Below are 27,883 nucleotides of genomic sequence, written 5' to 3'. Positions count from 1 at the left end.
CAGTCGGTTAAGCGACTGCTTTCTGCTCAGGTCATGATCCCAGAGTGCTAGGATTGAGTCCCTCATCAGGCTCCTTGCTAGGCGAGGAGCCTGCTTCTCTTTCTCCCTCTGCCTGCCACCCTGCCTGCTTATGCTCTCTCTCTCTTGTCAAATAAATAAAATATTTTTTTTAAAGTATGTATAGTTGAAATTTCCTTAATTAAGGTATAATTAAGGTTTTTATTTTGAAATCCTTCACTACTAATCTTTCATTTATGGACTTAAAAATATTTGTTCTTCTCTTTCCCAGTCTAAGAACTTAAACTCATCACAGACTGACCAGATGACTAGATTCAGTTATCCTCCTATTTACAGATCTTTAAGATAAGAGTTTTCTGTCAAAGCACCTGGTGTGGGAGGAGTGTTAACTACAGAATCCTGTACTATACCCCTAGGGGTCGTCATAGTCTTGTTTAATTAAAAGAAAGACTCAGTGCTTCTTTTTCTTTCTTTCTTTCTTTCTTTCTTTCTTTCTTTCTTTCTTTCTTTATTTCTTTCTTTCTTTCTTTTTGGGGGGTTGTATTTCTGAAATAGTTAAATAGTTAATACTGTGTTATGCCCCAAGGTAAAGTTTGGTTCTATTAGAACAAGTGCACATTTGCACTTCTTCATGCTTAGTATTTATTTGAAGAGCCTTTATTGAGCAAATTCCCTAGGGAAACACCCTATTTAGGGTCTGGCAAGGGGAGTGGGGGTTGGGGGTGTCTCAAGTGGGAGTTCGTGTCCCTGAGTAGGGCTTTGGGGAACCTTTAGTTGTGCCACACCCTTTGGGCACAGTTCTCTCCTGCCTCCGGGACCTGGGAAGGGGCTTAGGACTGGGGTATCTACAGGAGGCCAGGACTTTAGCAGAGGCTGCTCCAAAGCTCCTGGTGGCAGAACAGAAGGGAACATGGGAACCTGGGCCAAAAGAAAGAGGCCCGCTGGCTCCCAGGGCACTCCAAGCCTGGAGGCATAGCAAACAGCGCTGGCAGTTGCAAGCCCCAGTGCAGCTGCAAGTTCTGCAGAGTGTGCAGAACTGCTTCCCTGGTTGCGGCTTCCGGGCAGGGTCCCTGTGACAGCCCCTTAAGGCGGACTTGCAGGGTCCAGAGCCCATCGCCGCTTGCTGGGCTCTCATGCTCCGCCACACTGGGCCGCCGGGTCACCAGCAGGCCCAGGCGACCCCAGGGAGCACACCCTTCTGGGCACCCGCAGGACAGCCAGGTCCACGTCCTCCACCCATGCCACGCCCTGCCCTTCCTCCCCCTTCCTGCCATGGCGCCCGGCCCCGCCACTCATCATTCCCTTCCCGAGGCGGCGCAGGTGGGAGATGGTCTACTCTCCATACTGGCAGCTGGGGAGGCGCAAGTGGCGGGGGTGGCAGCGGGAGCTTGAGGCCCAGGGGCTGTGGTCTGGCTGAGGTAGGGCTTTGGAAGGTCGCTGGGAAGGGCAGAGGGTGTTTCTCCTGGGAGTGGCGTTAGTTTCAGCTTTGAAGGGGGCGAGTGGGGATACAGCCCATCCAACACTATGGGTGTCAAGAAGAACCCATCTAGGTACCTGCTTCGAGCTGAGGGGGTGGAAGGGGAGGAAGGGCTGGGGTCAGGGGGGAGCGGCAATGACTATGCCTGGGAGCCACCCGGGGCTGGGGGGGGGGGCTTCTAAGATGGAGATCCCCGGCCAGGGCTGTGGGAGGGTGGCAGCAGTGGCGGGCAGAGTCCCTCCTGCTGGTGGAAGGCGGCTGTGTGCACAGCAGCCCTGCCACTTCCTGCTCAGTGGTTTGCCACCCCTGGAGGGCAGGAGCCTGGGAGGGGAGAGGGAAGGAGCGGGCCCACTCCCTGCCACCGGCCTTGGGCTGCCCCTGCTCGCTCCCTCCAGATCTGGCCCACAGCTCCTTTGCTGGCCCCCTAGCATGATGCTCAAGTCCACAAGTAGGCCAGCTTACTGTGCCCGAGGCGGTCTTTCCCAGGGCGCCACCGTCGCTGCCTTCTGTGCTAGGCAGCATGGTCCAGGCCAGAGGTTGCGGGGTGCCCTTGGGGGCACCCCATGCCTTCCATGGTCACTGTTTCTGTCCCGGAAAGGGTGGGTGATAAGAGCTTTCTGTCAAAACACCTGCTGTGGAAGGTGTATTAACTACAGAATCTTGTACTACAGCCCTAGGGGTGGTCATAGTCTTTGCTGCTTAATTAAAAGAAAGACTCAGTGCTTCTGTCTTTTCGGGAATGTGTATGACTGAAATAGCTAATACTGTGTCGTGCCCCAAGGTAAAGTTTGGTTCTATTAGAACAGGTGTTCATTTGCACTTTTTCATGCTTAGTATTTATGGAACGGCTGTTATTGGGGTAGGAATTGGAACAACAGACCTAGAAACAGCTTCATTGGGTAACAGGAAGAAGAGTGGGACACCTCATCTAGTCTTCATCAGTAACTTGCACTCACCCTAATAGGAATACTGATAAGGGCCACCACTTAACCTGCATTTAACAAATAGGCACTCTATGAAACCGATTTCATGGACTGTCTCCTTAATCCTTTTTTTAAAATATTTTATTTATTTGACAGAGAGAAATCACAACTAGGCAGAGAGGCAGGCAGAGAGAGAGGAGGAAGCAGGCTCCCCATGGAGCCCCGACGCGGGGCTCGATCCCAGGACCCCAGCATCATGACCTGAGCCGAAGGCAGAGGCTTCAACCCACTGAGCCACCCAGGTGCCCCCTCTTTAATCCTTTTAAGGGTATGATACTTCTCTACATTTTACAGATAATGAAATGAACCTTAGAGTTTCCATTCCCAGCTGGGATTCTATTGCGCCATTGCACTTGACTCAGATCTTTTCCAACTTCACATTCCTATTGTTTTTAATAAGCTTTTTTCTGAAAACGGTATTACTGTCTCTACAGCCAGCAGTTTATAGGCATCATTAGACACCAACTGCAGCAGTCAGATGCCAAATTCTGTTGTTTTATTCCTCCAGTATTCCTGTCACTACCACCTTAATTTAGGTCCTCACTCTTAAATTTTTCAGTTCATTGTGCACTTCATTCATTGCAAATCTCTATGGCACAGACCTGCACCTGGACTCTTGGAGTAGCTTTGCTCGGCCAGGTGTCCAGTGATCTCTCTAGAAAACACATAGATCATGTAGCTTGTCTGCCTAGAATGCTTGGTTGCTGCCTGATTGCCTGAGGAGGTATTGCCTTGTTTCCTTAAACGACCTGTGAGGCCCGGTCATGGTCTGGCTCTGTCCTACCTACCAGCTCATCTTTGCCACTTCTTACCATGGTCAAACTTGTGTTCCTCAGCACGTTCTCTCATGTCACTGTGTCGCCTGAAGACTTTCCACCTCTTAGTTTTACTTGGTAAAAGCCACCTTCAGATGTAAGACCCAGCTCATGTAAACTCTTTTTTTTTTTTTTTTGAATGCCAGGAGAATTTAATTGGAATTTATTCTTAAAATGCATAATTTCAGAAACAGACAACAAAGATGGTTTGTTTTAGCTGAGGTTCTTTGGATGACTTTTCTGTAACGTTAGTGTGTTTCATGTAAACTCTTTTGGGAAGACTCTCAATTCTTTTTTTCTGTGGTCATTGAAGAACTTTGTGCATTTCATTTTGTCGTGGAATTTCCTTTTTACATTTTTGTCCCAGATTTAAATTTGAAGCCCACATGGCCAAGGATAGTGCCACTGACACACTGTTAAATCTTCAGAGGCAAGGTCTTAATGTGCTACAGCTTCTGTACTCTTAGGTTTAACTTTTAAAGGGTAATCCATTCTTCCAATCTCTAGTTTTAAAATGTTTCCTTTTTAAAATAATGTCCTATAGTGGAGAGTTTTTTCTGCAAATAGGGTATGTCTATTAAAAATTTTAAAAAGCACTTGGCAAAGGACTTGGAAATACTGCCAATATTCGTTTACTTCCTCTCTTTAGTTTTTAATTTTACTCTTTGTATAGCCTCTATTTTAGAAAGATTTATATATTTATTTATTTGACACAGAGAATGACAGTGAGAGAAGGGATACAAGCAGAGGGAGTGGGAGAGGAAGCAGCAGCCTTCCTGCCAACCAGGGAGCCCCGTACAGGGTTGGATCCCAGGACCCTGGGATCAAGACCTGAGCCGAAGGCAGAGGCCAAAGGACTGAGCCACCCAGGTGCCCCTCTTCGCATAATCTCTCACTCCTTTTGTTTGTTTGTTTGTTTTTAATTTACTTATTTGTCAGAGAGAGAGAGAGAGAGCACACAAGCAGGCACAGTTGCAGGCAGAGGGAGAAGTAGGCTCCCCACCGAGCAAGGGAGTTCAATGCAGGATTCCTTTCCAGGACCTTGAGATCATGACCTGAGCCCAAGACAGTGGCTTACCTGACTGACCCAGGTGGGGGGGGGCATCCCTTTGCATAGTCTCTTAACATTAGGTCCCTTTATTAGGCCCTTTCAAGTTCATACCTGCTCCTTTGCTCACAGCTGAGGCAACAATCTATTGCAAAATAGAAGTCTTCTCAACCAGTGCCTGTTTTAAAAAGGGTCACCTCAGGAGAACTAGAAAGTGCCTTTCTCTTACATTCCATTTTGTTCTGTGCTTGCTGGCTTCAGGCTTTAGAAACAGAGCTATCTGGAAACAGTTGGTAGAACAGTGACTAGAGTGGTGTCTAGATACAGCATGACTTAAGGAGGAAAAGGATTCCAGTTGACAAGATCATGAATTCTCTTTTTTTCTTGTCAGTTTGACAGCTGAATAGGATTCCAGATGACTGGGCTTCCTTTACTTAGCAAGAGATTTTCAAGAGGTGGGCTGGACAATCTTTTGAACTATTAGTAATTTAGATACTGGTATTTTATCTGTTATTTTTCAGGATTGAAGTCCTAGGTGATCTTTCCTTTCCGTTGGTAGCATTTTATAAATGAAGCCTCTTAAATTGTCTATTTTATCTTCTTTTTTCTTTGGATTTCATTTGTTTATTTGACAGAGAATGCCTGTGTGCCTGGAATTGAGCACACACCAGGGATGGGGGGGAGGTTGGGGGAGGGGGAAGCTGACTCCCCACCCAACAGGTAGTCCGATGCGGGGCTCAATTCCAGAACCCTGGGATCATCACCTGGACCAAAGGGAGATGCTTAACCAACTGAGCCATCCAGGTGGCCCTGTATATCAGTATTTCCAAAAGTCATTGATGTAATAATGAATTTTATGAGAGAGGATACGTCTGATGAGTTGGAATGTTCTGGTCAATAAGAATTTGTGACATTTTAAGTTTGGTAACTCTTAATAAGCATTTCATTAATGGAACACAAACTTTGAGAATCTATCAATTCTCAGTGAAAAGAGAGACTAATGCTGAACTGCAAGTTGGCTTCTGAAGAGATTTACATGCAACCTTCCAAAATCCATACCTAGTTGTAAAAACATTTGCAAACAGGAAATGTCCTATTCAGACATGAGTAAATTTAGTACACAGCAGCATGTTGATCCCTAACTGGGGAACTTTGGCTAAACTTAGTGTTGGGCTTAATCGTATTTGTTAGATCAGCTAGTGGTACCTTGAATCATTGTGATCCTCTCATGGTTTTGAAAGGTGTATTTTCAGAATTAATTTTATTCAGAACATGCTCAGAAGATTGTATAAGGATATTTGCTTTGTTCTTCTCAGTAACCAGTGTAATCTTTACTTTTCAGTTCGTTTTGCAAGCCCCAGAAGCTTGCTTTGTTTCCAGTTCATTGATTCTTGTCAAGTAAATAGATCAGTAGGCCTAATTATTTTTTCCTATTCGTCCGTCCTTTATCCAGTCCCTCTAGTTTTATATGAAATACTGTTTTAGAAATGAGGGTTGTATTTATACCTCTTTACTTTCTCAAGTGTCTTCTCTATACAGTGAAATTTACATTTGCGGTAGTTTTCTCCAATGTTTTAGTACTAGTATGTTGAAGTGGTGGAAAGTCGTTGAAATTCTAACATAATGACAGATATATCTGGACTATTTTGGTGTCATTTTAACTTTTCTAACTCCAGTGCAAACAAATCAGATTTTTGAGGAAAGAGGTGTGAGCTAAACTGATAACTTGGCGTTCATGGGTGGTATCTGCTACTTAGTCTTTCATCGTCAAACACTCTCTTACCTTTATGCAATTGAGCAGATCTGTCTAGATGATAAAAAGTAAGCTACAGAATGCGGTTTTATTGTATTTTTTTTAATTTTTTTTTCCTTTCCATTAAGAACAGGCTTTTGGGCTGACGGATTGTCCTTTTGAATAAGAACATTTGTAGTTAGCAGATAAATCAGACTTTTTCTATAGGTCCGTTCTGGAGGATTATAATTTGACCTTCAGTTTGGCAGATATTTGTATTAAATTGTGGAATACTGTTTATTGTATATGAATGAGCACATTTTTAAGTCTTGCCACTTGAGAATCAAGAAAGCAATCTTGGGGAGCCTGGGTGGCTCAGTGGGTTAAAACCTCTGCCTTCCACTCCGGTCATGATCCCAGGGTCCTGGGATCCAGCACTGCATGGGGCTCTCTGCTCAGCAGGGAGTCTGCTTCCTCCTCTCTCTCTGCCTGCCTCTCTGCCTGCTTGTGATCTCTGTCTGTCAAATAAATAAATTAAAAAAGAAATCTTAAAAAAGAAAGCAATCTCGTTGGCCTCCTCTGCTTTGCAGCAAAGAACAGCTGATGAATGCAGAACAGTTTGTGCCATTTTCCACTCGAATTTCTATGACTTTGTTGATGTAACCCAGACATTCATTTTAATTGTTAGTTTAAACCTTTTTTTTATTGCTACTCAGCCCCAGCTCTAACAAACTAACCAACCCAAGCCCTGGAATTTTAAAAAAAGAAGGCTTCTGGCAAGTGGTAGTTGGTTTCCCTTTCTTCCCTTCGCTCTGGCTCTTCAAGACTGAGGGATTCAAAAGTGGTGAAAAGAAGTGCCACCTAGGGGCGCCTGGGTGGCTCAGTGGGTTAAGCCGCTGCCTTCGGCTCAGGTCATGATCTCAGGGTCCTGGGATTGAGTCCCGCATCGGGCTCTCTGCTCAGCAGCGAGCCTGCTTCCTCCTCTCTCTCTGCCTGCCTCTCTGTCTGCTTGTGATCTCTCTCTGTCAAATAAATAAATAAAATCTTAAAAAAAAAAAAAAAAAAAAAAAAAAAAAGTGCCACCTCTCCCTGTGTCCAGCCCCACAGAAACTTACAGATGATAGGAAACAAGAAAGAGCTAAGTAGAATATTGATCGCTAAACTTAGCCTGGCTGTGTTTTTTTGCTGGACCAGATACTGGTGTGGAGATGGGGAAGAAGAGTAAAGGTTTTACTCTGCTCTAGGGAATATAAGAGCACAGTCATACCCAAATTACATAAAGTTGTAAAGCAGTTAGATCTATGAACTCTGCCAGTCATCTGGAAAACCACTTATGCCTTGGTGAAACCCTGATGGTACAGATTGTTTCTGAAAAGATGCATGCTACACTTTATGGGGTGTGTTCTGGGTGTGTATGTGTGTAATGGTAATTACGGTATTCATCCTAAATTTACAGCTAAAATGTTAGTCTCTAATGCCTATTAAAATTACTAGGAATGAAGATAAAGCATTTTGAAAATACTTAAAAGCTAGTGAGAAAATACTTTGCTCTACCAAAAAGTGATGTATTTGTAGCATTTCTAGAGTACATTTTCAAACAGAACTGCACAACTGGAATTGATTTCCTAATTTTAAAAATGAACAGTAAAACACGTAGATTAATTTATATAGTGATGCATCATTTCTCTATTTCTGTATTAATCCTCTCAAAAAACTAAAAAGTATATTAATTGGGAGAAAAAAAGCCATCTTGTTATCAGGGTTTAATTCCTTCTAGCTTTATTAAAATGTAATTGGCCTCTAAGATACTCACATTGAAAGAATAACCTGGAAAAACCAACCACCACAGAGAAAAGAATTGTCCTGTTTGTCACCCCCCAAATTTTTCTCTTGCCCTTTGGTAATTCCTTCTACCCTTTTCTATCCCCAGTCAACCACTGATCTGCTTTCTGTAACTACAGATTAGTTTGCATTTTCTTGGATTTTGTGTAACTGTGATTCTACAGTATGTACTTTTGGGATTTCCTTTGGTTTCTTTAAATCAGCATGCTTATTTTGAGATTCATCCATGTTTATCCCTTTTTATTGCTGAATACTATTCCATTGTATGCCTGTTTTGCTGTTTTATCTATCCATGTGTTGATGGACATTTGAGATCCATTTTCTGGCTAGAACAGAAAAGCTGTCTTGTACATCCCTGGACAAGTCTTGTGTAGACGTACACTTTCATTTTACTTGTGTAAAGCAGTGGAATCAATGGTGTTTTAACTTTTTAGCAAAATGCCACACTCTTTCTTTCTTTCTCTCTTTCTTTCTTTCTTTCTTTTTTTTTTTTTTTTACAGTGGTTGTGTGTGTTAAATTGCCAAAGCTGTGTGTGAGTTCAGTTGTTCCACCTTTTGCCAGCCTTGTTGTATAGCCTTTTAAATTTTTAGGCAAATAGATTGTGTCTGATGGTATCTCATTGTGGTTTTGTATTTTCCAAATAAGTAAAAAAGATTGTTATTTTCAAATGCTTATTTGCCATCTTTTTAAAGTTTTTAAAATATCTTTTACCCATTTTTAAGTTTGGTTGACTTAATGAATTATGAGATTTCTTTGTTTTAGGTTCAGATGTATGTTTTATTTTTTTTAAGATTTTATTTATTTATTTGACCGACAGAGATCACAAGTAGGCCAGAGAGGCAGGCGTGGGGTGGGGGGGAGCCGGCTCCCTGCTGAACATAGAGCTCATCCAATGCTCATCCATCCCAGAACCCTGGGATCCTGACCTGAGCAGAAGGCAGAGACTTTAACCCACTGAGTCACCCAGGCGCGCCCAGATGTATGTTTTTTTGTTTTGTTTTGTTTTCTCACTTTTTATTTATTTCTTTTCAGCATAACAGTATTCATTGTTTTTGCACCACACCCAGTGCTCCATGCAATACGTGCCCTCCCTATTACCCAGATGTATGTTTTAAAAGTCTGTTGAAGAACACTAGATGAAATCCTGTTTGTTTTCTTTTATAACTTTTATTTTTTCTGTCATTTTAAAAAATCTTTGCCAAACCCAACATCACCAAAATTTTCTCAGATTTTTTCTAGTAGGAGTTTTACAGTTTTAACTCTTATATTTGGGTATATAGCCTGTTTTTTTTTTTAAGATTTTATTTATTTGACAGACAGATATCACAAGTAGGCAGAGAGGCAGGCAGAGAGAGAGGAGGAAGCAGGCTCCCCGCAGAGCAGAGAGCCCGACGCGGGGCTCGATCCCAGGACCCTGAGATCACGACCCGAGCCAAAGGCAGAGGCTTTAACCCACTGAGCCACCCAGTCTGTTTTGAAGTGATACTTGTATACAGATTGGTAAGGGTGAGGTAAGCTGTTTTGGGGGTTTGGGGTTTTTTCTTTGTTGTGTGTGTGTGTGTGTGTGTGTGTGTGTGTGTTTAACATATGGCCATCCTGTTATTCTGGCATCGTTTATCGGAAAGATTATTCTTTGTTCATTGAATTGCCTTGGCATCTTGGTGAAATCAATGGACTGTGTATTTGATGCTGTTTCTGGACTCTCTCTTGTTCCGTCAGTCTGTTTTGTCTTTACACTGGTACTATACTGTCTTAGTCTTGTTTTTTTAAGGTCTTGAAATCAGGGGGTATAAGACTACTAATGTTGTTCATTTTCAAAGTCAATTTGCCTCTTCTACTAGATCCTTTGTATTTGCATATAAGTTTTAGAATTACCCTGTCAATTTTTAAAATTTTTTAAAAGATTTTTATTTATTTGTCCGAGAGAGGCAGGCAGAGGGAGAAGCAAGCTCCCCACTGAGCAAGGAGCCCAGTGCAGGACCCAGTCCCAGGACCCTGGCATCATGACCTGAGCTGAAGGCACATGCTTCCATGACTGACCACCCAGGTGTCCCCACCTTTTCAATTTCTTTTTCTTTTTTTTTAAGATTTTTTTATTCATTTATTTGACAGATGGAGATCACAAGTAGGCAGAGAAGCAGGCAGAAAGAGAGAGGAGGAAGCAGGTTCCCCGCTGAGCAGAGAGCCCAATGCGGGGCTCGATCCCATGACCCTGGGATCATGACCTGAGCTGAAGGCAGAGGCTTTAACCGACTGAGCCACCCAGGCACCCCACCTTGTCAATTTCTACAAAAAAGCCTGCATGGCTTTTTATTGGAATTCATTGAATTTGTAGAAAACTGACACAGCTTAACCAGATTAGTTCAGTGTTCAAATCCCTGAAAATGGCATCCCCTCTTTAGGTCTCCTCTTTGGTTGGGTCTTCTCTCAGCAGTGTTTTGTGGGTTTTAATGTACGAATTGTGCATATCTTGTGTCAAATTCATCACGAAGTGTTTCACGTTTTTGATGCTCTACAAACATTTCTACTTTAAGGATTTCCATTTCTGGTTGTGCTTAGCTGATTTATACAAATAGTTACTTTTGTATGTCTTATACTACCTTTTTGCTAAACTTACCTATTCTGGTAGCTTTCTGAGGATTTTGCAGTTTTTTTCATAGATGATCTTATCTGTGAGTTAAGACAGTTTTACTTTTCCAATTTGGATGCCTTTTATTTTTCTCTTCTTGCCTACGGCATGGTTTAACTCTTCAGAACAGTGTTGAATTAAAGTAGCGAAGAGCTCACATCCTTGCATTGTTCTTGGGTTTTAATGGAGTAAAACACTGAGTCTTTTATCATGAAGTATGGTATGAGCTGTCATTTTTGGTAGGTTGAGGAAACTCTTCTAGTTTGCTAAGAGTTCTTAATTAGGGAATAGATGTTGGATATGTCAAGTACATTTTCCTGTTCTGCATCTCCTGCATTTTTTCCCTCTCCTGCATCTTTTAAGACAGTCATACAGTTTTTCATATTTAATGCTGAATCGCATTGGTTGAATTTTGGAATTCTAAACCAGCCTTTCACTCCTGGGAAAAATCCCACTATGTATTCTCTTGGCAGTAATCTGAGTTAGATTATTTTCTTTTTAAAGAGTATTTGCATCTGGGTTGCCTGGGTGACTCTGTTAAGTGTCTGCCTTGAGCTCAGGTCATGATCCCAGCATCCTGGGATGGACCCCTGTGTCAGGGAGCCTGCTTCTCCAACTCTCTTCAGCGCTCGTGCTCTCTCCTTATCTCTGTCTCTGTCTGTCAGATTGGTTTAGCTTTCTGGCAGTGTACTTGGTTTTGTATTTAGACTGATGGGGCTCTCCCCTAGAATAAGTTGGGGACGCATCATTTTTCTTCTCCTCATTTTACGGGAAGAGTTTGGATAGAATTGGTATTATTTCTTTTGAAGCGTTTATTAGAATTCACCAGTGAAGCCATCTGGGCCTAGAGTTTTCCTTATGGAGATTTTAACTACAAATTAAATTTCTGTAAGTCTATAGGGATATTTAGATGATTTGTTTCCTCTTGAATGAGTTTTGGCACTTTGTCCCTTTCAAGAAATGTTGGAATTTGCCCATTTTATTGAAGGAAAGGTGTTGATAATATTCCTGTATCATACTTTTTGATACCTGTAGCAGCTGTCTTGTACATTCTTGTACATTGATTTTAATTCCTGTAGCAGCTATTGAGATGTCCCTTTCTTATTCCTTATTGATGATTTGTATCTTTCTGATTTTATTTTTCTCAACAAGATTTTGATTTTTTTTCTTCTTTGTTTATCTTGTTTTGTCTTGATTTCAGATCTGGTCTTTCTTTTGCTTATTTTGAGTGTCATTTGCTCTTCTATTCCTAGTTTCCTAAAGTATCAGTGTGGTCATTGATTTGAGGACTTTTTTTTTTTTCATGTATAGGCATTTGATGCTATAAATTAACTTCTCAAGTATTACTTTAGTTACTGTCCATAAAATTTGATAATGTATTTCATTTTCGTTTGGCTCAAGCTATTTTCTGATCATCCCTTTCTCTTTTGGCTTACGCTTTGTTTTGAATTGTTGCTTCATTTCCAAATATGTGAGGATTTTCCAGCTATCCTGCTGCTTTTTACTTCTGATTTAATTCTTTTGCTTATTAGATGGACTAAGCATCTAGAATTATGTCTTGAGGAATAGAGCCCTTTGTCATTATGAAATCAACTTTGTCACGTAATTTTTTTGCTCTGCTACTACTTCGTTGTGTATTAAGTAGATTGAGTAAATGAATAGGGTTAGCATGACGTACTGTTATCCATATTTGTCTTTTTATTTGACGTGGATTTCTTATATGCAGATATAATCGTGTTTCTTTTTTGTAAATATTATAGTCTTTGCCCTTTTAAAAAGTCCATGTTCAGTTATTATGATTATTGATATGATTCGTTTTAAATCTTTCTATTTCTTTTCTGTTTTTCCCACCCATCCTCTTTCCTCTTTTCTTCTACTGTCTTTGGCTTAGTTGAGTTTTTTTTTTTTAATCCAGTTTACATGATTTCTTCTTAGCTGTAACTCTCTGGTTTTAGTTGTTTAGTATATATCTTTAGTATATATCTAAGATTATCTTCAAAAGACACACTTCTTTCCATATCCAGTTGACCACTGAACAACTTGGGGGTTAGGGGTGCTGGCCCCATTTAGAGTTGAAATCCAAATATAACTTATGAGTCCCCCAGAACTTACATACTTCCAGCCTACTGTTTACAGGAACACTTACTAAGAACAGAAGCAGTCAGTTAACATATTATGTATGCCGTATATATTATACAGTGTACACTGCGGTGAAGTAAGTGAGAAAAGAAAATACTAAGAAAATCAAAAGGAAGAGAAAATACACTTACAATATTTTTCGTACCATGTATTTTTTAAAAAGAAATCGACTTGTAATTGGACCCACATAGTTCAAACCGTGTTTTTCAAGGGTCGTCTGTAGTATCAGAGTACAGGTATGCTGCCACTTTCCTGGACGTAGTCTTTCTGCTGTTAGCGCTATTGTAATCCTCCATAAGAAAATTTGTATATAGTCACTTATCTTCTAAAGAGATTGCAAAATATAGGGGCACCTGGGTGGCTCAGTGGGTTAGGGCCTCTGCCTTCAGCTCAGGTCATGATCCCGGGGTCCTGGGATCGAGCCCCACATTGGGCTCTCTGCTCAGCACAAAGACTGATTCCCTTCCTCTCTCTGCCTGCCTCTCTGCCTGCTTATGATCTCTATCTGTCAGATAAATAAGTAAAATCTTTAAAAAAAAAAAGATTGCAAAATATAAAAGAAGAAATCTTTTCTATTTTTCCACATACTTATCACTTCTGGTGCTCTTCATTCCTTTGTGTAGAGCCAGATTTCCATGGGGTAATGTTTTCCTTCTGCCTGAAGGACTTCCTGTAACATTCTTACAGTTTGGGTCTGCCGGTGAGTGATTCTTTTGTTTTTTATTTCTCAGTTTTTATTTTGCCTTTTTCTGATAACAGCTAAATGTCTAAATGTTCTGATAACAGCTGAATGGTGTAAATGTCTAGCTTTTTGAGGATACAACGCATATATAATACAGTTCATCTATTTAAAGTGTGCAGTTCATTGGTCTTGAGTATATTGGCAGAATTATGAACTGTGGCCTCATTTCATCACCCTCCAAAGGAATCCCCTTGTTTTTCCCTGTCACCCTTCAGGGTGCCCCCACTCCCAGTGCACGCAGCCATCCCCAGTCCTAGGGAACCCCTGATAAACTCTCTCTCTAAAGATTTGGGGTTCTGGGTATTCTGTATAAATGGAATCAGATGACATGTGGTCTATTATGACTGGGTCCTTTCACTACCATCATGTTTCTTTTTTTTAAATATTTTATTTATTTATTTGACAGAGAGAGAGGTCGGTCACAAGTAGGCAGAGAGGCAGGCAGAGAGAGGGGAGAAACAGGTTCCCCACTGAGCAGAGAGCCCGATGCGGGACTCGATCCCAGGACCCTGAGATCATAACCCGAGCCGAAGGCAGAGGCTTAAACAACCGAGCCACCCAGGTGTCCCTACCGTCATGTTTCTAAGGCTCACCTTGGAAACATGTATGTTGTAGCATGTATCAGGACCTACTCCTGTTAATAGCCAGATAATATTCCGTTGTATAGGTAAACCACCTTTTGGCTACGAATGAATAATGCTGCCAGAACATTAGTGTACACATTTTTGTATGGATCCATGTTTTAATTTCTCTGGGATTTATGCTTAGACTTGGAATCGCTGGGACAAATGGTAACTCTTTAACCTTTTGAAGTGTAGGCTGTTTTCCAAAGTGGCTGCACCATTTCATATTGCCAATGGTGTATGAGGCTTCCAGTTTCTGTCCTTGTTTTGAAAAATGTTTTCAGTGGGTATAGAATTCTGGGTTCAGTTTCTCTCTTTCAGTACCTTAAAGGTGGTGTTCCCTTGTTTTCTTGGTTTCATTATTTCAGATGAGTAATCTGCTGCCATCCCCCACCCCATTTTTTCTTTGTCTACAAAGTGTGTCTTAGTTGCTTCTAAGATTTCTCTTTATCTCTGGCTTTTAGCAGTTTGTGATGGCCCTTGGCGTTGTTTTCTACATGTTTCTTGTGCGTAGGGTTTGTTGAGCAGCACTGTGCTTTCTGCTTAAAGCCTATAGGCTATTGGGAAATAAATAAGGAACATTTTTATAAAATGAACTAATGTTCAATCCACATTCATAGTGACTATAGTTGTAGCTGGCCCAGAAGAGCTAGAATTCTTTGAATTGCCCTGGGTACTGTTTTTCCTCCATGGACAAATTGCTTTAGAATGGACCTTAGAGATCATTTTATCCAGTCATTACATCCAGGAAAACTAGAATCCGGTGAACTTAAGTGACTGAGCCCAAGTCAGGGTTAGTAGTAGTAGACTACTAACTAGACTTCTGGACTAGTTTTGTCCTCTTCTGCCAAGTCATATCACCTTTCTGACAGACCAAGAATTAGGAAGATGATAAGAGGCATTCCTCTGTACTCTGCAGTATGAGTGATATAATAGCCTTAGATTTTACAGTTTCTTTACATTGAAGATTCAGAACCCTGGTAGGCACGTGTGTATATCATAATGAAATAAGAACCATTTCATCTCAATTTCCTGCTCTCATTTTTCTCTGTATAAAGCACTTCCGTGAAATACTCCCCATTACAGTCTGAACTATCTTAGACTTCCAATACTTGGGTGTTGTCATAGGAAGTCCTCTGATTTGGTTTGCAGGACAGGTAAATTTGATACGAGGGGATTCAGGGTGTGAATTAGCTTTCTCTTGATTTCTCTGAGCAACTGATGTCTCCCAGTGGGAGAGATACTGTATGAACGTGGGTGGTGATTTGTTGTTGTTGATGTTACCATCACATGCATAACACTCACTAAGATTTCCTTTGTTTCTAGACTCCTTTCCTTTGATTATTCTTCTCAGATGATTTTCTTCATAGATGATTGTGGAGGTCCTGTAGTACTTTGGCAGAGGTGGAATGCTTTACATGCTTTTATTCTTTTTGAAGTTTATGAGATTAGCTCTGTAGTACTCTGCATTGGAAATACTGGATTGTTTAGTCATATGGAACATTTGGTTGTCTTTGGAGTTGAGGTTTGGTCTGTATGGTTATGTGAGTCTTTCAGAAGTACATTTAGAAGTACATGATGAGAGGAGCTGTTAGAGAAATTCAAATGGAGTTTGGAAAACTGAAATGTTAAAATATTTTAAAGAAAATACTTAAGAAAATTATGACTTCTTTTAAGGTCAGATGTACTGAGATATCCATATAGTCAGATTAATCCTTCTTGGTGTACAGGTCTGTGAATGTTTATGAACTTATAAACCTTGTAATTACAACCAATAATAATATTTGCATCATCCTCAAGAGTAGCATTTTCTTTTTCATCATCAACAGATGATGTAGAATTCCCTGTCTGTGCATCTTCGGTATTTGACATTGCCAGTTCTTCATTTTTGTTTTAAAGATTTTATTTATTTATTTGACAGAGAGAGATCACAAGCAGACAGAGAGGCAGGCAGAGAGAGAGAGAGGGAAGCAGGCTCGCCGCTGAGCAGAGAGCCCGATGCGGGACTCGATCCCAGGACCCTGAGATCATGACCTGAGCCGAAGGCAGCGGCTTAACCCACTGAGCCACCCAGGCGCCCGTTCATTTTTTTTGTTGTTGTTTGTTTTTGTTTTGTTTTTGAAATACCAGTATTGCAGATTTTAGTGGTCTGTCATTGTAGTCTTAATTTACATTGCCTTAATGACTAATGATAAGTTCTTTTCATGGTTTTATTTTTTTTAAGATTTTATTTATTTGACAGAGATCACAAGTAGGCCAAGAGGCAGGCAGAGACAGAGGGGGAAACAGTCTTCCCACTGAGTGGAGAGCCCTATGTGGGGCTCAATCCTAGGACCCTAGGATCATGACCTGAGCTGAAGGCAGAGGCTTAACCCACTGAGCCACCCAGGCACCCATCTTTTCATGTGTTTTTTTTGTTAGTCACCCATATATCTCTGGGGAAATGCCTTCAGATTTTTTTTTTTTTGCCCATTGCATTTATTACTCAGCTTTCATATAAGTTTTCATATATTCCAAATAAATAACAGTTTATTAGGTACATATTTTGCGTATTTTTACTCTCCTGGTCATTGGCTTTTCATTTCCTTAATGGTGTCTTTCGGTGGGAGAGGGAATTTGAGGAAGGTGGTCAAAAGGCACAAATGCCAAGTTATAAGTTATAAGTACTAAGGATGAAATGTACAGCATCATGACCATGAGTCTGTTGTATGGTGTATAGGAAAGTTGTTAAAGGAGTGCATTCTGAGAGTTCTTACCACAAGGAGACTTTTTTTCCTTTTTATTGTATTTATAGAAGATGATGGCTGTTCCAAACTTGTGGTAATCGTTTTACGACATACATAATTCAAACCTTCATGCTGTACACCTTAAACTTTTATAGTGGTATGTGTCAATTATTTCTCAAACCTGGGGAAATGCTCTCTTTCAGAAAACAGAGATTTTTAATTTTTTGAAACTCAATATAGGTATTTTTTTTCTTTTGCAGGTTATGCTTTCTATTTTTTTTTTAAGAATTTACTTATTTATTTGACAGGCAGAGATCACAGGTAGGCAGAGAGGCAGGCAAAGAGAGAGTGCGAGGGGGTGGGGAAGCAGGCTCCCTGCCGAGCAGAGAGCCCAATGTGGGGCTGGATCCCAGGACCCTGGGATCAAGACCTGAGCTGATGGCAGAGTCTTTAACCCGCTGAGCACCCAGGTGCCCTGCTTTTTATGTTCTAGCCAAGGAATCTTTGCATAGACGGGGGTCCTAAAGATTTCCCTTTATGTTTTCTCAGAAGTTTTATAATAACTTGGAGGTTTTACAATTAGGTATTTAATCCATTCTTAGATATGGATAAGAGTATGGATTGAGGTTCTTAATTTTTATGTATCCCCACGTTTTTCTGTACCATTTATTGAAGACTCTCCTTTCTCTAACGAGTTACATTGGTATCTTTGTTCAAAATCAAATGGTCCTATGTATGTGTGTATATGTATCTGAACTTTGTGTTTTTGCCAATACCACACCATCTTTAAGTACTATTAGCCATCGTCATAAATCATGAAATCCAGTAACATCCGTCCCTCAGCTGGGTACTACTTTTTCAGAATTTTTTTTTTTAAAGAATTTATTTATTTATTTGACAGAAATCACAAGTAGGCAGGGAGACAGTCAGAGAGAGAGGAGGAAGCAGGCTTTCCGCGGAGCAGAGAGCCCGATGCGGGGCTCGATCCCAGAACCCTGGGATCATGACCTGAGCCGAAAGCAGAGGCTTTAGCCCACTGAGCCACCCAGGCGCCCCCAGAATTTTTTTAAATTACTTACTTACTTACTTAAGAGTATATGAGGTCCTCTTTTTCCATCCTCATTTCTGTGAAATTTGGTGAGATTGTGACGGGATTGCATTGAGTCGGTAGCTAGCACTGTCCAGTAGCAGTAAGAACTTCTTGTAATGAGGGTAAAGTTTCCCATCTACACTGTCCAGTGTGGTAGTGACTGACATCATGTGACTTGAGCACTTGGAAAGTGGTTAGTGAAGTTGAGGAAACGAATTCTAACTTTTATGTGATTTTAACTAAATGCAAATGTAAATAGCCATGTTACTAGTGGCTGCTGTGTTGGGTATCATAACTATGGGTCATTTTGAGGAAAATTGATTTTAACATTAATAAGTTTTCTCACCTACAAGCATGGTATATCTCTTACTCAGTTAAGTCTTTGGTTCTGTCCTCAGTGTTTTATAGATTGTAGCATACAGAATCTCGCACATATTTTGTTACATTTATCCCTGAATAGTTAATGTGTTTTTTTTGATGCTATTGTTAAGTTGTACTTTATGTTTTATTTCCAGTTGTTAGTAATATGTCAATAATACTGTACTTATTTTAGTATTTCATTTATTTAGTATTTCATTTTTCATATTTCATATTTCATATTTCACTTATTTATTCACATATTCACTTATTTAGTATTTCATTTTTCATATTTCATATTTCACTTATTTATTCACATATTCACTTAGTATTTCATTTTTCATATTTCATATTTCACTTATTTAGTATTTCATTTTTCAGATATGAAAGAATTTTGCACTCATGGTGAAAAAACTCAATTTTTCATTGCGTGTTACCCTTTTTAGGTATTGCTGGATTCAATTTTCTAATTTCTTAAGGAGTTTTGGTTCCATATTCTTGAGACAGATGGATCGTTCTCTTGTGTCGTCTTTATTTTTGGTGTTCTGGTAATGCTGACTTCATAACACTGAGTTGGAAAGTGTTCTTTTGGGAAGGAAGAATTGGTGAAGAATTCTTTCTGAAATTTTTGGTAGAAATTCACCAAAGAAGTCCTCTTGGTGGGGGTATTCTTTTGCTTTTGTTTTAATTGTTGAAGTCTTTAAGTACAAATCAGTTATTTTAAATATATATAGATCTATTTCCTTCACCTATTCTTATGTAACTTTTGGTAATTGGAAAGATTCTTTGAGACATCTCATCTAAGCTGTCACATACACAAATTGTAAGTTTCCCTTATCCTTTTAATATCTATAAGATTTGTAATGATGTCTTTTTCTTGATTCTTGGTAGAATTTGCATCTCCTTTTTTCCTTTGACTTAATGTACTTTCCCGTTTTGAAAACCTTTGGAACAACAATCTTTTAAACTAATAGAAAAGGACAAAGTAATACTCATCCTCTAAATTTAAGAAATGTTAACTTTTTTTGTACATTTGATTTGGATAGTTTTGTTAAAATATTCAAACACTGAACATTTTGCAGGAACTGAAACAGAGAGCACGTCTTCTGACTTTTTCTCCTTCAGTGCCTTTCCGAACCACTGTTACTGAAGGAGATCTATATCATTCCTTTGCATATTTCTCTATCTTTTCGTACATGTTTGTATGAATTCATCCTCCGGATAAGCCTTTTTTCTTAGTTTGGAAAATCTGTCTAAATGGTGTACTTTACGTATCTTTTTGCACCTTGAGTTTTTTGTTTTTGTTGTGAAATCCTTCTCTGTTTGTTAACTGCGTGGAATGTTCAGAAGGTATAATCTTCTGGACATTGTCCCCAGAGTTATAATTTGAACTTTGGCCTTCCTTTCTTTCGGTACCTTTATAGTCTTTTCTCATGTTTTCTGTCCTTTGTCTTGTTACCTGTAATTTCAGGGTGCAAAAGGACCACAGTATGTGCCCATCTTGATGTTCTTTCTTTTATAAGTGTCAGGTAACGTTACAGTTTTCAGATGGCTCCTTTACTGTTGCTTTTTACTTTGAAATGGAAAGGAAGGCTTCTCCACCTTTATTCTCCGCCCTCCTTTTTCTGGCAGCTGTCCTTTGCATTTGAAGACTTGATGGGTGCCATCAGTAGGTCACCAGGTGGAAAGGGGATAGCTGTGCATGCTTTATGTGGAGTTCAGAGATGAAGATGAAATCGGGCTCCCAAAAGACTGAAGTATAAGCAGTTCATTGTGACAGTTCTTTCCACTAACCAGGTATCCTGTCAGATGGGAGTTGAAGGTGTCAAGGTGCTAAGAACCTAGGTTGGTGATTTGAACTGACTTGGTAAACTTGGAATTAATAATGAAGGGTATGCCTTTTTGTGTGTCCTACAATCTTGAAGGCATGGCTTCATCTGTACCATACCTTTCTGATTGAAGAGATTGTTCCAGGGTTTTTGGTTAAAATTTTAAACCCACCTCTAGAGATTGTTTTTTGCAGCTTGATGTAGAAGTTTTTGGTGCTGAATTTCTTTTCTGTGTTTGTTCTCTGGTGTTTAAGAATCAGTAGCTCGGGGCGCCTGGGTGGCTCAGTGGGTTAAAGCCTCTGCCTTCAGCTCAGGTCATGATCCCAGGGTCCTGGGATCAAGCCCAGCATCTGCCTGTCTGCTCAGCAGGGAGCCTGCTTTCCCTCTCTCTCTGCCTGTCTCTCTGCCTACTTGTGATCTCTGCCTGTTAAATAAATAAATAAATAATCTTAAAAAAAAAAGAATCAGTAGCTAATGATTGATTGAAATCACTTTTCTTTGGTCTGCTGTACAGAAGGTTTATACCCCATAAAAAAGAGTCATATATTGCAAGACGTAAAACGTAATGCAGCCTCAGAATATGTGAACTACTGGTATTCTGTGGAGGTAGCAGTGCAAATCTGCTATGTTGAATTTTTTTAACTTTAAAAAAACTTCATCTTGAAATACTTGTAGATTTATACGCAGTTGTAAGAAATACTAGTGACATCTCACATCTCCTATAACCTTTATCCTGTTTTTCCCTTCAGATTCCCTTCAGATTCAAGATAACGTCTTGAATGACTGTAGGAAACAGTCATTCCTGTTCACGTCCAGAAACTTGACACTGACACAATCCAGACTTTATTTAAATTCCCAAGTTTTACTTAGACCTATCTGTGGGCTGTCAGGTAGAGAAAATGAGAAAGAAAGCGAGTGTGTGTATGCGTATTTAGTTGTAGGCAATGTTACCACACATGTAGTTTGTAATGCCACCATCACAGTAGAGATACAGAATAAGTCCATCACAAGAATCCCTACAGTCCTGTCCTCTGCTCCCAGCCTCTTCGGCAACCACTCATCTGGTCTCTCTTGTGATTTTGTCATTTCAAGAAGGTTTTGTAAATGGAATCATATGTATGTTACCCATTAAGAGTGGATTTTTTTTCACTTAATCATAATTTATTTAAGGTGCATTCAAATTGTGTGTTTTAGTAGCTAATCCCTTTTTATTCGTAAGTGGTATTCCATGCTGTGGATGTACTGCAGCTATAATATCCAGCCATCGAAGGGTATTTGAGTTGTTTTCGGTTTTGGGCTATGATCAGATAAAGCTGCTAGAAACACTTATGTAAAGGTTTTGGTGTGAACATAGGTTTTTCTTTCTTTAATATAAATACCCAAGAGTATACTTACTGAGCAATGTATTGACTGCATTTTGTTTTTTTGTTTTTTTTTTTTTGTTAGTTTGTTTTGACCATGTAGATAAGAATGAAGTATCTGCTGTGTTAGACATTGCTAAACGATACACCTTACATGGAAAACTGTCATCTTAAGTTGCTTTTAATTCTATTACAATTGGTGTTTGAAAATACAATCTTTGGCCTTTGGTAAATGTGAGAATATGTTGAAAATTAAATTAGCTTCTACTAAAATTTTTGGAGGGCTGGGTTTTCACTTATAACAGCCTTTTTTTTTTTACCTTATATTATTTTATAACAGCTTTTTTAAATATTATAATACACAATTCACCTGTCAAACAATTTAGCGAGTTTTTATACATGTGCCCATTAAACAGATATTTGTGGAGAGAGGGAGAGAGAATCCTGAAGCAGACTCCCCACTCAAGATGAAGTCCTCCGCCGGGCTGGATGCCAGGACCCTGAGATCGGGACCTGAGCCGAAACCGAGAGCTGGCCGTGCATGCCATTTGGTTTAAATGGTAAAGATGTTTGTTAATTCCCAAGATACCCATTGAAGGGCAAAGGCCAAAATGGCTTCAAATGGCCTTAGAGATCCAGGCTCCTTCCGCTACTTCTTGTTTTCCTAAGGCTGGTTCTTCGAAGTTGGCAGAAGACCTTCACTGGTAATTTGGGCTTCAGCTCCTGGTTTAGAACACTAAAGCTTTGGTTCCTTGTAGCGTACACCAGGGAGAGTTTAGGCTACCATAGCATTTTCCAGGTTGTGTAGACCAGAGTTCAGGCTACTGCACCATTTTCTAGGTTGTAGCTATTATGTTTATTGGTTCCTGGTTTTCCCACTGTGACCTGCCTAAGGGATGTGGAAGGACTGGTACCTAACACAGAGCTGGGGGAAAGGCTTAGGAAGCCATTCAAGTGAGTTTTAGGAAATAATCTTGGATCTCTTTTCCTATGGACACAGAACTTGTGGTCGAGCAGAGTTGTCTGACTGGCTCTTGCCAGTGAGTTTGCTGAGGGAATATATGGTGGCAGGTCTTCTAGGTGAGGTATGAGGTGAGGTGCTGTGCTCTGTAGGGTCCTGGGAAGGGATTTAGGCACCTGAGCAAATAAAGAGAAGAAACGGCCGCCGGAGAGGGGTGGGATGATGAGGGGCTGTGTATTTGAGCAGCAAGGCGGATGGCTGAGTCTGCTGAGGTTTGTAATGGAGCACGAAATGTGCCTCTTTTGACCTTTGGAGGTAGCTGATTGTCCTCCTCGACCTGGTTCCTGAGAACTGGGCCAGAACCTATTGACCTCACCTCACCTGCCTCCTTTCTTCCCTTCTAGGTCTGCAGTAAGCCTTAGCTACTGGCATGACCCTTCCATCTAGCATTTTATAAGACTGTCTAAGGAGAGGAAGCCCCCAGAATTAAGAGAGGCAAGTGACTCCCTCCATCCCAACGTCCCCTCATCAGCCCAGAGGCCTGAGGTTTTAGGGGTTCACTCTTCAAAAGAGAGTGTTCCAGTGTTCACTCTCTCCAGTGGCATAGGGAAGTGCTCATTTCCCAACATCCTCACCAACAGAGGGACCTGTTCATTGTGGTTCTTCTGATATGTGAAAAATGGTATCTTACAGTAAATTTATTTTATTAGGGGTGCCTGGGTGGCTCCGTGGGTTAAAGCCTCTGTCTTCAGCTCAGGTCATGATCTCAGGGTCCTGGGATCCAGCCCCACATCGGGCTCTCTGCTCAGCAGGGAGCCTGCTTCCCTTCCTCTCTCTCTGCCTGCCTCTCTGCCTACTTGTGATCTCTGTCTGTCAAAAAAGTAAATAAAATCTTTAAAAAATATTTATTTTATTATATTCCTTTTATTTGGAGGCTGAAATTAAGGATGATTTTTATGCTTAAGAAACATTTTTAGTATATTTCACAGTGAACTGTCCAAGTAAGGAATCACCTTTTTGGCCGTATTAAAGTGATAATAACACTATTAGGCTCTGCAAGACCTTTCTATCAAGGAAGGCGGTGAAAGGAATTGAGATGGGAGGGTGACTCATTCTCAATCAGATTGAGAAACTAGCCAAATGACCCCAAGTCCTTGGGCATGCAGGGAATCCTGGCCCTGAAGACAGAGCCTCTGGGTAGATTCTGTAAGAAATGCAAAGGAAGTTTAAAGTGACAATAAGGACATGGACCTTCCTTTGAGCTGAGGGTGAACCCAGGCTTTAGGAAGATGGGGCCAGGCCTGCCTAAGAGGCCTGAAGCCTCCGTCTGGGGCTCCTGAGGCAGCTTTTGTAACCAGAGGCAGGGACCCACCTTGGAGCCCTGGGGACCTGGGTGCCCCCAGGCAGCGTGTCAGCAGCCTGCCTGCCTTCTTTCTCTGCATGGGCTGGCATGTCCAGAATACTTCCCAAGTAGGGTGTGGTGAGCATCTTTTCAGTTTTTGTTTCAACATCCAGTCTGTTTTGGATGATATTCTATAACATACAATAAAAATGATTTCCTAGAAATAAAATGCAAGATAGCCTGTAAACTACAAGCTCACATGATTTATTAGGAGAATCAATAGACATAGAACTCCTAAATCACATTGCAATACATTTCTAAATGCTGCTCAAGTTTTGTTCTTAAGATAGTTATGCTTTAAGCAACAGGGCTGTAGAACACAGATTTTATCTTCCTTTCCCCACTTTTATTTGCCATCTCCTTTACCCAAGCTCCCCACGCTGGAGCTGAATAAGTCCATTTTGGGGGCAATGTTCACTCGTGCCTTCTTCTCCCGCAGACGGTCTGTGAGGTCAGTTTTTAAGCATAGAGGCTTTTACCCACACAGGATGGAGATGAAGGGAACATGGTAAGAAATACGGCTTTATTTTATTTTATTTCATTTTGCTTGGACATTTATCTGCCCCATATTCTGACCGCAAAATATTATTTCATCTTGATCTCACATTTGGAGGTTTAGCTGAGTCCTAAGTGGTTTGTACCTGGCCACGAAAAAGCATATTTCGAAGAGGAACATTAAGATCTGATGTTTTGATGTAAAACACTTGTCTTTCCTGTGTACAATCATGGGACATTTTATGGTAACCTTTAAAGATTTCATTTATGTATTTATTGGAGAGGGAGAGCATGAGTGGGAGGGCCAGAGGGAGAGGGAAAAGCAGGCTGTCAGCCGAGCAGGAAGCCCAATGCAGGGCTTGATCCCAGCAGCCTGAGATCCTGACCTAAGCCAAAGGCAGATGCTTTACCGACTGAGACACTCAGGTGTCCCAAGCGGCATTTTATTTCTAAGATCTTTATTTCCACCATTAAATCATTAAATAGGCTGTACTTACTTTTGTTCCAGCAGGTTTAAGTTAAAAAGAAGAGAATGTGAAAGTCCTGATTTCTCCCATGAGTCCGCAGAAAACTCACTGACCCCAAAGAAGAGCAGCCGAATCCTCATTTGCTCTTCTCCTGGGGCGGGCTCTGCAGGGATGCTTTCCGACATCACTGAGCGATAACTTGTCTCTCTGTGTCTCTCTCTCAGGATATTTTGCTCGAGTCTATGGTGTCAGCTGATAAAGGCATTTTTATGGAAGACAGAATGTCATTGTCAGATTCTAAATCTTGGGACTGGGATGGAGACCACCTTCTGGAGTTTAAAGGTAAATGAACATTCGCCCTCTTCTTTCCCAAATTGTTTCATTTGTGAAGGTGCCTGCCTGGTTCAAAATATTAAAAATATATTAGGAGGAGATGCAGTGACTGCCTGTCTCCCCCCCACCCCCAGTCCCCAGCTACTTGCGCCTGCTGCCGCCGTCACCCACGTACTTGATGTCACCGGGGCCCTGGTGAAGGATGGGTGCTTGGCTTCTCATCCTTTGCTGTTACCAACAGGGCTCCTGACAAAAAACCTTGTCGATGTGTCCTCTGCATGAGTGGAAGACCATGCTAGTGGGATCGTGAGCCCTAGACCCCTGTGTCTGCTGTATTCACAGTCACGAAGATTTATTGTCAGCGTGACAGTGTCTTCAGTAGAGTTTAGAGATGTGCAGGGCTGGGTGATAGTGATATGTACAAAGGCCTTTCATAGCTGTTGCTTGATGTGATCCCTCACCTGCTCTGTTAACGGGCAAGCACAGGTATAACTACTCTCACAGGAAATGAGACGGGTCCGGTTAGTGGCAGAACCAGGACCGAATAGACTGCAGATCCCGCAAGTCCAGGTTGCTTCCCTGTTCTTTGTCCAGAGACTTGTGCTTGCTCAGGGGGGTCTTTGTGGTCCATCAGTCGGTGGTGCCTCTGTACCTTGGTGACCATGGTATGGAGGAAGGAGCTGGAGCAGAATGCAGGGGCAGAACGTGTGCAGTATGAGCAGAAGCCACTGGAGAAATGCCTCCTCTCGGCCCTACACCCTTTTGAATTGGTCCCCAGGTTTGTTTTGTCCTTCGTGTCATGTAGTTGGGTTGATCGGGAATAAATCTGACATTTTCATTTCTGGTCCCAGTACACTGACACTTAGGTACCCTTTCCAAGGAAAAGGTTATCTGCCAGTAGTAAGGATGGCAAATAGCACAGGGTAGGAAAGATTTAGTGGAGGTGTTTTGGATCGGTCCAAAGGGTTTTTAAAAAACTCAAGTGTCCTTGAAAAAAAAGAATGCCTGTTCCAACCATCTTCATGTTCATTCCCTGCTAGACAGTAAAACCACCTCACTTGACAATGGCAAGGTCTCCAGTATCTTGTAGGTCTTCTTTAGCATAGGAAAGTTCTTTGGAAACCCTTCCCTTTCCTAACCTCCCCCACCTTCCAAGGGCGTATCCGTTCCCCCCACAATGCTGATGCCGCTCTTTCTGCGCACGGATCCTGTCCCCATGCTTTAGTAAAACCACTATTTTGCACCAAAGAGGTCTCAAGAACTCTTTCTCGTCATCGGCTCTGGACCTCACCCCAACAAACGTCACCTACCTTCCAAAACTCTGTGACTACACACCTGTCTACGTGCTACCTCCTACAAATGACAGCAAAGTAGGCACTGCTAGGCTTTAGGGGACAGGCGTCAACTCTGGAGACAGGATCAATGCCCACTCAGATCATAGGGTGGAGTAGCAACCAAATTAAACACAAAACAAAGCCACTAAGCAAAAAGTTATGGGGGAGGGACCCCAAACCCTCAGTAGCAAGTTTAGAAAACGCGAGGGGAAGGAAAAGCATTTTGGTACACACACACCAGAAGAACTGTCACATGTGCTTTGGCCAAACCACACTCCCCCTTTGACCCAGGTATTGGGGAAAAAACAAAAAAGCAAAAGCTGTGGAAAACTCACACTTTGGTATCTCATCCAGAATAAACAGTCAGTAGGTCCAGTACAGCCAACAGCCCTAAGGACCTTGAAAGCTGAGCCCCAGATGACTGGGCACATGACCATCACCTCCAGGAGCTCTCAAAACCACCAGTGGTTCCTGTTCCAACAGCCGGATGGTCTACAAACCCTGGTGTCTGCTGTCATTTCGTAATGGATACTGTTTCCTGTCAGGCATTAAAGCAGAAACCAAAGAATCCTGGAGAGGATCTGCTTCCAAACCCAGAGGGAGAAAGGCTTTTTAAAAGCTCTTAAAAAAACAAACAAACCTAAAAGTCGGCCCAAAGCATTTACACAGTTCTTTCCTCCCAGAGGCCTGGGTTTGGAGGCAGCAGCACCTCTACAGTCCCTCCAAGGATGCCAGGAATTCCGGAGGCAGATCCTCTGGGCCCGCAAGTCCCCTTCACTCTTTCCTGCCATCAGGCACTTGGAGACTGAGGATCTGCAGAGGTGGGGAGCCCCTGAAAGGCAGAGAACACCTCCCCCAGAGCACAGCATCCATCGGGCCTCAGGCACATCCATGACCAGAGTTTTCACCCAGGGCAAACCCTGGTGTGGGGGGCAGGGGAAGGCTCCGGTGAGTCCCTCCAGGGCGATGCTGGGCGGGGCCAGGACCAAGGGCTGTGGAGACCCACCCAAGGGGGGGGGGCGTCTTGGAAAGGCAGATCCGCCAAGGGGCTCTTCCTGGACTGCTGCGCTGGCCTGAGCTGGCCTCCACTCTGTGGCGTGGCACAGTCCCGGGCCAGGACCCCCTGTTCCTGGTGCATGGTGGTGGCAGGGGATGGGAGCATGCCACCAGGAGAGCAGCCAGCTCTCACGTTCCGGCCCCAGACCTCACCTGGCGCAATCCCGGCTGGCTCGAATGGGCACATTTACAGGCCAGGGTCTGGTTGGCCAGCTGCTTCACGCAGCGTATTGCTGCTTCATCGTGGCGGTGGGGTGGGCAGTGGGGCTTCTGCAGGGCAGCTGCTGGCATGGTTCCTAACCCTATCCCCTGGACTTGCCTCAGCCGGGACTGTGGGGTGGGGGGTGGAATCGGGCCTCTGCTGCTGCACACCTGGGCCACTCTGTGCAGGCAGAGGACCCGAGGACCAGGCGAGTCCACCGT

The 27,883-nt window shown here is 41.9% G+C and overlaps 1 long non-coding RNA gene across 2 annotated transcripts in view; it reads left to right on the top strand.

The window, feature by feature from the left end:
• The window catches only part of LOC123933504, a 66,646-nt gene that overhangs the window by 21,279 nt on the left and 17,484 nt on the right, over positions 1 to 27,883 (top strand). For both annotated transcript variants that reach the window (XR_006816616.1, XR_006816617.1), the window contains exon 3: positions 24,962 to 25,079. This is a non-coding gene — a long non-coding RNA (uncharacterized LOC123933504). The remainder of the gene's footprint in view (positions 1 to 24,961; positions 25,080 to 27,883) is intronic.

The sequence above is a fragment of the Meles meles genome, chromosome 21, assembly GCF_922984935.1.
Source record: "Meles meles chromosome 21, mMelMel3.1 paternal haplotype, whole genome shotgun sequence".
Lineage (NCBI taxonomy): Eukaryota > Metazoa > Chordata > Mammalia > Carnivora > Mustelidae > Meles > Meles meles.
The sequence above is the reverse complement of the archived record's forward strand: the minus strand, read 5'-3'. Positions and strand labels throughout refer to the sequence as shown.